Raw genomic sequence first — 10,667 nt, 5'->3', positions numbered from 1 at the left:
TTTCTTGGGCCTTACAAAATTTTCATTTTTGGAAGAGGAAACGTGGCAGAAGCAGGAGAAGGAGAGAAGCAGCAGTTCCACCACCTCCAGCAGCAATAGCACCTTGAGGGCAAAGTGTGCTCGCCCTGCAAACATGACAGGTTTAGCTCCATATTTCCATATTGACATATTTTGAACTTGAAGAAAGTAGAAGGAGGAAACATGGCGGAAGCTGGAAAAGGAGAGCAGCAGCACCACCACCAGCAACAGCACCACCAACACCAGTAACAGCACCCTGAGGGCACAGTGTGATCTTTAATATAAATCTATGCTCAGCAATATGTGAGTATAAATTGCCAGCATGCTGACTAACACTAAAACATGTTATTTACATAAAATCAAGTGTGCTGATTCTGAATCTGAAGTCAAAATTCGCTTAGGACATCTTACAGCTTGGTAGATTAGACCACGTTGCTGACAATACTGTTTTCTTACATAGCTAGTATGTCTGTTTTAGACTACAGATGAGCAGGCGGAGCTGTGTTAACCATCCAGACAATTTTTGGTACATTTGTGGTAAATACACCACATACGTTCAGCACAAAAACCTGACAAAGACTGAAGATTGCTGACAAGTATCATTTTAGGTGTAAAGTTGGAGATCAAGACAAATGATGGGCACCTCACATCTGCTGCACTGTGTGCTGCGCTGGCCTTACACAAAGTGTTTTTTCCACCACTTCTCATTAGGCTGAGCCCAATGGAAAACTTTGTTATGGCTATAGATTGTGATGAAAATGGTTTCCAGTATCTGAAGGACAAGTTTGGAAAAACCAAAATGGAAGCCAAACTGAAAGCAGGAACTTTTGTTGGTCCTGAAATCTGTGAATTAATGCATAATTAATGACATATTTCAGATCCAAATTGAGCACGCTTGAACTCGCCACTTGGGATGCATTAATATTAGTTGTGCAAAACTTTATTGGCGACCATCGGGCTGATAACCACATTGATCTTGTAAGCAACATGTTAGCGGCATATCAGCAACTTGGCTGACAAATGTTGCTCAAAATTCATTTCTTACATTGTCATCTGGATTTTTTGGGTGACAGAGGGATGAAAACGGGAAAAGATTCCACCAGGATATTGCCACCATGGAAAAAAGATATCAAGGCCACTTCAACCCCAACATGATGGGCAACTACTATTGGTTTCTGCAGCGGTCAACAACAGACACTCACAAGCGTAAAAGCAAGTGCCTAAAGTGCCTAAAGTGTATATGCATGGCGTAAAGACTCAATTCAACTTTTTATTTACTCGTTTGTTAATGTGAACAAGTTTTTGTAATCTCCTGGGTTTGAAGTACAATATAGTGCGTCGCAGCCGACTGCTGCGCGATTAGGAGAGAGGTACGTTTCTGGTGTCCCCACATTCATCGCCCAATTAATGGGTCCACGCGGGAGACGGTTATTAGAAAATGAGCAGTGTGAGCAGGTCCTGTCCTGGATGGCAGAAAGTGCTTCGAGCAACCTATCGTCTACCCGCAGTTCTGCGCCGTCCACTGCTGCCAATCCGAATCCTCTGTCTGCTGCTCCTCCTTCCTCCCAGCCTCCTCACTCCACTACAATAACACCTGCTCAGGAGCGGGAACACTCCCAGGAACTGTTCTCGGGCCCCTGCTTAGATTGGGCAGCAGCGGTTCCTCTCCCACCAGAGGAGTTTATCGTCACTGATGCCCAACCATTCGAAAGTTCCCGGGGTCCGGGGGAAGAGGCTGGGGACTTCCGCCAACTGTCTCAACAACTTTCTGTGGGTGAGGAGGACGATGACGATCAGACACAGTTGTCTTGCAGTGAGGTAGTAGTAAGGGCAGTAAGTCCGAAGGAGCAGCGCACAGAGGATTCGGAGGAAGAGCAGCAGGACGATGAGGTGACTGACCCCACCTGGTGTGCAACGCTTACTCAGGAGGACAGGTCTTCAGAGGGGGAGCCAAGGGCATCAGCAGGGCAGGTTGCAAGAGGCAGTGCGGTGGCCAGGGGTAGAGGCAGGGCCAGACCGAATAATCCACCAAGTGTTTCCCAAAGCGCCCCCTCGCGCCATGCCACCCTGCAGAGGCCGAGGTGCTCTAAGGTCTGGCAGTTTTTCACAGAGACGCCTGACGACCGACGAACAGTGGTGTGCAACCTTTGTCGCGCAAAGCTCAGCCGGGGAGCCAACACCAACAGCCTCACCACCACCACCATGCGCAGACATATGATGGCCAAGCACCCCGCAAGGTGGGACGAAGGCCGTTCAGCGCCTCCGGTTTGCACCCCTGCCTCTCCCCCTGTGCCCCAACCTGCCACTGAGATGCAACCCCCCTCTCAGGACACAGACACTACCGTCTCCTGGCCTGCACCCACACCCTCACCTCCGCTGTCCTCGGCCCCATCCAGCAGTGTAGTTCAGCGCACCGTCCAGCCGTCGCTTGCGCAACTGTTGGAGCGCAAGCGCAAGTACGCCGCCACGCACCCGCACGCTCAAACGTTAACCGTCCGCATAGCAAAATTCATCAGCCTTGAGATGCTGCCGTATAGGGTTGTGGAAACGGAGTCCTTCAAAGGTATCATGGAGGCGGCGGCCCCGCGCTACTCAGTTCCCAGTCGCCACTACTTTTCCCGATGTGCCGTCCCAGCCCTGCACGACCACGTCTCCCGCAACATTGTACGCGCCCTCACCAACGCGGTTACTGCCACGGTCCACTTAACTACGGACACGTGGACAAGCACAGGCGGGCAGGGCCACTACATCTCCCTGACGGCACATTGGGTGAATTTAGTGGAGGCTGGGACAGAGTCAGAGCCTGGGACCGCTCACGTCCTACCCACCCCCAGAATTGCGGGCCCCAGCTCGGTGGTGGTATCTGCGGAGGTGTATGCTTCCTCCACTAAAGCACCCTCCTCCTCCTCCTCCTCCTCTGTCTCGCAATCAAGATGTGTTAGCAGCAGCAAGTCGCCAGCAGTCGGTGTCGCGCGGTGTGGCAGCACAGCGGTGGGCAAGCGTCAGCAGGCCGTGCTGAAACTACTCCGCTTAGGCGATAAGAGGCACACGGCCCACGAACTGCTGCAGGGTCTGACACAGCAGACCTACCGCTGGCTTGCGCCGCTGAGCCTCCAACCGGGCATGGTCGTGTGTGACAACGGCTGTAACCTGGTGGCGGCTCTGCAGCTCGGCAGCCTCACGCACGTGCCATGCCTGGCCCACGTCTTTAATTTGGTGGTTCAGCGCTTTCTGAAAAGCTACCCACGCTTGTCAGACCTGCTCGTAAAGGCGCGCCGGCTCTGCGCACATTTTCGCAAGTCCCACACGGACGCTGCCACCCTGCGCACCCTGCAACATCACTTTAAGCTGCCAGTGCACCGACTGCTGTGCGACGTGCCCACACGGTGGAACTCTACGCTCCACATGTTGGCCAGGCTCTATGAACAACGTAGAGCTATAGTCGAATACCAACTCCAACATGGGCGGCGCAGTGGGAGTCAGCCTCCTCAATTCCTTTCAGAAAAGTTGGCCTGGTTGGCAGACATCTGCCATGTCCTTGGTAATTTTGAGGAGTCTACCCAGGTGGTGAGCGGCGATGCTACAATCATTAGCGTCACCATTCCTCTGCTATGCATCTTGAGAAATTCCCTACAAACCATAAAGGCAGCTGCTTTGCGCTCGGAAACGGGGGCGGGGGAAAACAGTATGCCGCTGGATAGTCAGGGCACCCTCCTGTCTATTTCTCAGCGCGTACAGGAGGAGGAGCATGAGGAGGATGAGGAGAAGGGGGAAGAGACAGCTTGGGCCGCTGCTGACGGTACACCGGCTGATTGCCTGTCACCCTTTCAGCGTGTATGGCCTGAGGAGGAGGAGGAGGAGGATCCTGAAAGTGATCTTCCTAGTGAAGACAGCCATGTGTTGCGTACAGGTACCCTGGCACACATGGCTGACTTCATGTTAGGATGCCTTTCTCGTGACCCTCGCGTTGCACGCATTCTGGCCACGACGGATTACTGGGTGTACACACTGCTCGATCCACGGTATAAGGAGAACCTGCCCACTCTGATTCCCGAAGAGGAAAGGGGTTCGAGAGTGTTGCTATACCACAGGACCCTTGCGGACAAGCTGATGGTAAAATTCCCAGCCGACAGCGCTAGTGGCAGAAGGCGCAGTACCGAGGGCAAGGTAGCAGGGGATGTGCGTAGATCGAGCAGCATGTACATCCCAGGCAGTGCAACAGTCTTTAAGGGCCTGGCCAGCTTTATGGCTCCCCACCAAGACTGTGTCACCGCTCCCCAGTCACGGCTGAGTCGGCGGGAGCACTGTAAAATGATGGTGAGGGAGTACGTAGCGGATCGCACGACCATCCTTGGTGACGCCTCTGCCCCCTACAACTACTGGGTGTCGAAGCTGGACACGTGGCCTGAACTAGCGCTGTATGCCCTGGAGGTGCTTGCTTGTCCTGCGGCTAGCGTCTTGTCGGAGAGGGTGTTTAGTGCGGCTTGGGGAATCATCACAGTTAAGCGTAGCCGCTTGTCAACCGACAGTGCCGACAGGCTAACACTCATCAAGATGAACAAAGGCTGGATTTCCCCAGACTTCTGTTCTCCACCAGCGGACAGCAGCGATACGTAAGCAATACGTAGGCTGCACCCGCGGATGGAAGCTACGTTCTCTCTCACCATCCAAAACGGGGACATTTCTGCTTCATCAATCTGTGTCTAATATTCCTCCTCCTCCTCCTGCTCCTCCTCCTGAAACCTCACGTAATCACGCTGAACGGGCAATTTTTCTTAGGGCCACAAGGCTCACTCAAATGATTTTTCTGAACAATTTTTATAAGTTTCAACGCGCTTAAAAGCATTGGAACTTTAACTTGAACCAATTTTTCGTTACACTGGGCTGCCTCCAGGCCTAGTTACCACTTTAGCCACATTAACCAAAGCGATTAATGGGTTTCACCTGCCCTCTTGGCTGGCCATGGCCAATTTTTGGGATGTACATTAGTACTGTTGATACAGCAATTTTTGTGGGCCCTCGCCTACAGTGTAATCAAATTAATTTTTAGCCCACCTGCATTCCAGCTGACATTACCTCAGCTGTGTTGGGCAATGCAATGGGATATTTTTGTGTACCGCCGGTGGGTTCCAGGGAGCCACCCATGCTGTAGGTGCACACGGAGTTTTTAACACATCTGTACACTTGTAAAGAACCCCAGTCTGACTGGGGCATGCAGTGTGGGCCGAAGCCCACCTGTATTACGCACGACATTACTACCTCAGCTGTGTTGGGCAATGCAATGGGATATTTCTATGTACCGCCGGTGGCTTCCTGGCACCCACCCAGGCAGTGGGTCCACAGGGAGTTTAACCTACATGTGTCCACTTCTAAAGAACCCCAGTCTGACTGGGGCATGCAGTGTGGGCCGAAGCCCACCTGCATTATGCACGACATTACTACCTCAGCTGTGTTGGGCAATGCAATGGGATATTTTTGTGTACCGCCGGTGGGTTCCAGGGAGCCACCCATGCTGTAGGTGCACACGGAGTTTTTAACACATCTGTACACTTGTAAAGAACCCCAGTCTGACTGGGGCATGCAGTGTGGGCCGAAGCCCACCTGTATTACGCACGACATTACTACCTCAGCTGTGTTGGGCAATGCAATGGGATATTTCTATGTACCGCCGGTGGCTTCCTGGCACCCACCCATGCTGTCGGTCCACAGGGACTTCACAATAGGGAGTTGTACCTGCCTGTGTCTATGAATTAAAAAGCCCGGTCTAACTGGGGCATGCAGACACCTTGACAGAATGAATAGTGTGTGGCACATAGGTTCCCCATTGCTATGCCTACGTGTGCAGCTCCTGATGGCGGTGGCACAGGATTCTATTTCTCATTGCTTCTGTACAGCATTGTGGGCTATAGACCCGCCACTTTTAAAGAGGGTCGCTGCCTAGCCGTGCCAACCCTCTGCAGTGTGTGCCTGCGGTTCCTCCTCATGGCAGACGCACTTCTAAATAGACATGAGGGTGGTGTGGCATGAGGGCAGCTGAAGGCTGCGCAGGGACACTTTGGTGTGCGCTGTGGGGGGGAGGGGGGGCGGTTGGTCAGCATGTAACCCAGGAGAAGTGGCAGCGGAGTGTCATCCAGGCAGTGATTGTGCTTTGTTGTAGCTAGTGTGGTGCTTAGCAAAGGTATGCCATGCTAATGAGGGCTTTTCAGAAGTAAAAGTTGTTGGGAGGGGGGGGGGGGCCCACTCTTGCCGGTATTGTGGCTTAATAGTGGGACCTGTGAACTTGAGATGCAGCCCAACATGTAGCCCCTCGCCTGCCCTATCCGTTTCTGTGTCATTCCCATCACTTTCTTGAATTGCCCAGATTTTCACACATGAAAACCTTAGCGAGCATCGGCGAAATACAAAAATGCTCTGGTCGCCCATTGACTTCAATGGGGTTCGTTGTTCGAAACGAACCCTCGAGCATCGCGGGAAGTTCGTTCCGAATAACGAGCACCCGAACATTTTGGTGTTCGCTCATCTCTAATCACCCGATAAATGAGAGTTTGCTGATTTGTCAGGTTGATCAGTGGTACCCTCACATTGGCAGATTACTGGGTGAACTGACATTTCAGCACATTTTTTTCAATCATGTGCCCATGTAAAATTCCTTTAAAGCTTTGTTGTAGTTCTCTACACAGTAGGTGGCCAGTAGCGTCACTCAACCCTGACGAATCCTTCACTGAGCTGGCCCTGAAGGTCCCTTCCAACTCTACCATTCAGAGATTTTATGATTCTATGACTAAAGCACAAATCAGCTCCGAGGAACAGCTGCAGAGCTACCAAAAATGTCACTGCGCAAGACAGTAAGTGTGTTGCTTGTTTTAAAAGCAATGTCATAAATAGTACAAGATCAAAATTATGCCAGGAGAACACAATACTCAAGCATGGGCCTCCTCCTCAAAGGAAAAGCAGTAGAGTTACCAAAGTTATGCAAAGGGAGACAGCAGGTTTGGTGCTTGTTGTAAAAGTAGTGTCATAAACTTTCAAGGATAAATTCTACCAGGTGAATAGAACAGCCGAGCACGGGCCTTCTTCAAGGAACCAAATAACACAAACACAACAGCACTTGTGCGTACCTTATCACATAAAGGACGCTCCTTTCGGGGTGTATTGCGAGCTCCTAAAAGGAGTCTGGATGTGTGAGTCCTATAAAGTCCAGCAAGAAATGATATGTTGGAGCCGCAAAACAGGGTACCCAAATACCTTAATGTATAGAGTTAAAAGAATCCCTTCTTTATTGAAGCCACACCAGTGCTTGATGCCAACGTTTTGGCTGTCGCCGGAGCCTTTGTCAAGTCCTTGTCAAGACTTGACAAAGGCTGCGGCGACAGCCGAAACGTTGGCATCAAGCCCTCAAGATGGAATTCTTTTAACGCTATACATTAAGGTATTGGGGTACACTGTTTTGCGGCTCTAACATATCATTTCTTGCTGGCCTTTTCCAAGGAAAAACTGTAGAGCTATGGCTGTTTCTTGGGCCTTACAAAATTTTCATTTTTGGAAGAGGAAACGTGGCAGAAGCAGGAGAAGGAGAGAAGCAGCAGTTCCACCACCTCCAGCAGCAATAGCACCTTGAGGGCAAAGTGTGCTCGCCCTGCAAACATGACAGGTTTAGCTCCATATTTCCATATTGACATATTTTGAACTTGAAGAAAGTAGAAGGAGGAAACATGGCGGAAGCTGGAAAAGGAGAGCAGCAGCACCACCACCAGCAACAGCACCACCAACACCAGTAACAGCACCCTGAGGGCACAGTGTGATCTTTAATATAAATCTATGCTCAGCAATATGTGAGTATAAATTGCCAGCATGCTGACTAACACTAAAACATGTTATTTACATAAAATCAAGTGTGCTGATTCTGAATCTGAAGTCAAAATTCGCTTAGGACATCTTACAGCTTGGTAGATTAGACCACGTTGCTGACAATACTGTTTTCTTACATAGCTAGTATGTCTGTTTTAGACTACAGATGAGCAGGCGGAGCTGTGTTAACCATCCAGACAATTTTTGGTACATTTGTGGTAAATACACCACATACGTTCAGCACAAAAACCTGACAAAGACTGAAGATTGCTGACAAGTATCATTTTAGGTGTAAAGTTGGAGATCAAGACAAATGATGGGCACCTCACATCTGCTGCACTGTGTGCTGCGCTGGCCTTACACAAAGTGTTTTTTCCACCACTTCTCATTAGGCTGAGCCCAATGGAAAACTTTGTTATGGCTATAGATTGTGATGAAAATGGTTTCCAGTATCTGAAGGACAAGTTTGGAAAAACCAAAATGGAAGCCAAACTGAAAGCAGGAACTTTTGTTGGTCCTGAAATCTGTGAATTAATGCATAATTAATGACATATTTCAGATCCAAATTGAGCACGCTTGAACTCGCCACTTGGGATGCATTAATATTAGTTGTGCAAAACTTTATTGGCGACCATCGGGCTGATAACCACATTGATCTTGTAAGCAACATGTTAGCGGCATATCAGCAACTCGGCTGACAAATGTTGCTCAAAATTCATTTCTTACATTGTCATCTGGATTTTTTGGGTGACAGAGGGATGAAAACGGGAAAAGATTCCACCAGGATATTGCCACCATGGAAAAAAGATATCAAGGCCACTTCAACCCCAACATGATGGGCAACTACTATTGGTTTCTGCAGCGGTCAACAACAGACACTCACAAGCGTAAAAGCAAGTGCCTAAAGTGCCTAAAGTGTATATGCATGGCGTAAAGACTCAATTCAACTTTTTATTTACTCGTTTGTTAATGTGAACACGTTTTTGTAATCTCTTGGGTTTGAAGTACAATATAGTTCTGTACAGTGGCTGTATAACCAATATAAAATCAGTTTCTCGTGTGTGTATAAATAGCCAGTGGCACAGTCTATAATTTCCGAACCTGACGTCCTAGGCAAACTCCGACCACATATTTGGACTCTACTCACTCAGTTTAGTAGAGGACACATAAAATAACCCAAGTAGCAGCCAACATTTTTTTTGCCTGTGATCCAGTGTAATTGTTGCATGTAAAAGGGCCTTAAGCATCAATGGGAGACAAGGCAGATGGAGCCCTACCAATTAATAAGTAATGGTCAATATACATGGGTCAGTGATCAGGAACCAATGTTTAATCACCAAATCATTGCACTATGTAAACAGGGCAGTGTTTAGCCAATAAATAAGCGCTTATTTGTTGACAAAAAAAAACATTGTTCTAGACAGCAGAGCTCCCCGTGTAAATGGGTGATGTGCTTTTAAGTGGGTATTTTATTGTCTCTCATGTCTCATTTAAGTTTTATTTTTATTATGATATGTTTATAACTGTCCATGTTTCTTTAAAGAGAAAAATTGAATTGGTGTGTTGCATACGACTGGTGTCGTGGAACAGTAACTGGGTCCAGTGGCTCATGTGAGGACATGCTCTGGTAGATGGGCTGTCTGGCACTGCAGGCATCCAATGGGCAGTGAGTAAAGTCACATGATGTAATTTGATCTGGAAGTAAAGTATTCTGTTAGTGTCACAGAGACAGAGAGACTAAGAAGGCAGAGGTTGGATAAGCAGCTCACGAGAAAGAAATATATTTGGTGCTGCCAATCACACCATAGCCTAAAACGGAGCTCAGCAGTGCTATAGACACAACAGTTCTCAGTCTGGATGTTTCTGATACTAAAAGACAGCATGTCAAATTGGAAGAGCCAATACACTATTACGGACGCCTGCCACCCTTCATTTTACCGAACTTGTGATTGATACTAGTGAGTGTGATGGTTAAGTCTACTGAATTAAGTTGTACCAGATTATTTTCCAGTAGTGGTGATCAGTGTCCTTTATTATCATCAAGCCAATGATGTTTCAGCTGTGTGACAGATTATTCTTCAGCCAGTTCAGAGCCGCCAGCAGTTGGAGCGATGGCACCAATTTATGATCCACTTCCTGTGGCTCTCGGTATCCCGCGGTGAGAAGTCTTTCATGCTGCTTATAGTAATGATGAAACTATATAGAGAGTGAACAATCATATTGCAAATCGTGCATTCCCCATGCAGTCTGCATTGGCCTGTGTGAAGGCCATTTAAATAAGAGACAAAATCTGTGCTTGTTATATCAAGGCATGTAGAAAGACCTTATGGGCATTTCTTAGTGATACCATGACTTAATATGATTGAAAAACTTTAATGTCAGCTTTGGCTGTCAACAAATTTGTTAACTCTTGCCAACAGCAACTTGCAGAATTGCACAAGTTACTTGCAGACCTATGTGCCACCATTAGAGATGAGCGAGTATACTCGCTAAGGCACATTACTCGAGCGAGTAGTGCCTTAGCCGAGTATCTCCCCGCTCATCTCTAAAGATTCGGGGGCCGGCGCGGGTGACAGGTGAGTTGCGGAGGGGAGCGGGGGGAAGCGCGGGGGGGGGGGGGGGAGAGGGAGAGAGAGATCTCCCCGCTCTCCCCCGCAGCTCCCCACCCCCCGCCGGCCCCCGAATCTTTAGAGACGAGCGGGAAGATACTCAGCTAAGGCACTACTCGCTCGAGTAATGTGCCTTAGCGAGTATACTCGCTCACCTCTAGCCACCATGTACTCTACAGATTACAAGCAGTG

Source organism: Eleutherodactylus coqui, chromosome 9, assembly GCF_035609145.1.
Source record: "Eleutherodactylus coqui strain aEleCoq1 chromosome 9, aEleCoq1.hap1, whole genome shotgun sequence".
Taxonomy (NCBI): domain Eukaryota; kingdom Metazoa; phylum Chordata; class Amphibia; order Anura; family Eleutherodactylidae; genus Eleutherodactylus; species Eleutherodactylus coqui.
The sequence above is the reverse complement of the archived record's forward strand: the minus strand, read 5'-3'. Positions refer to the sequence as shown.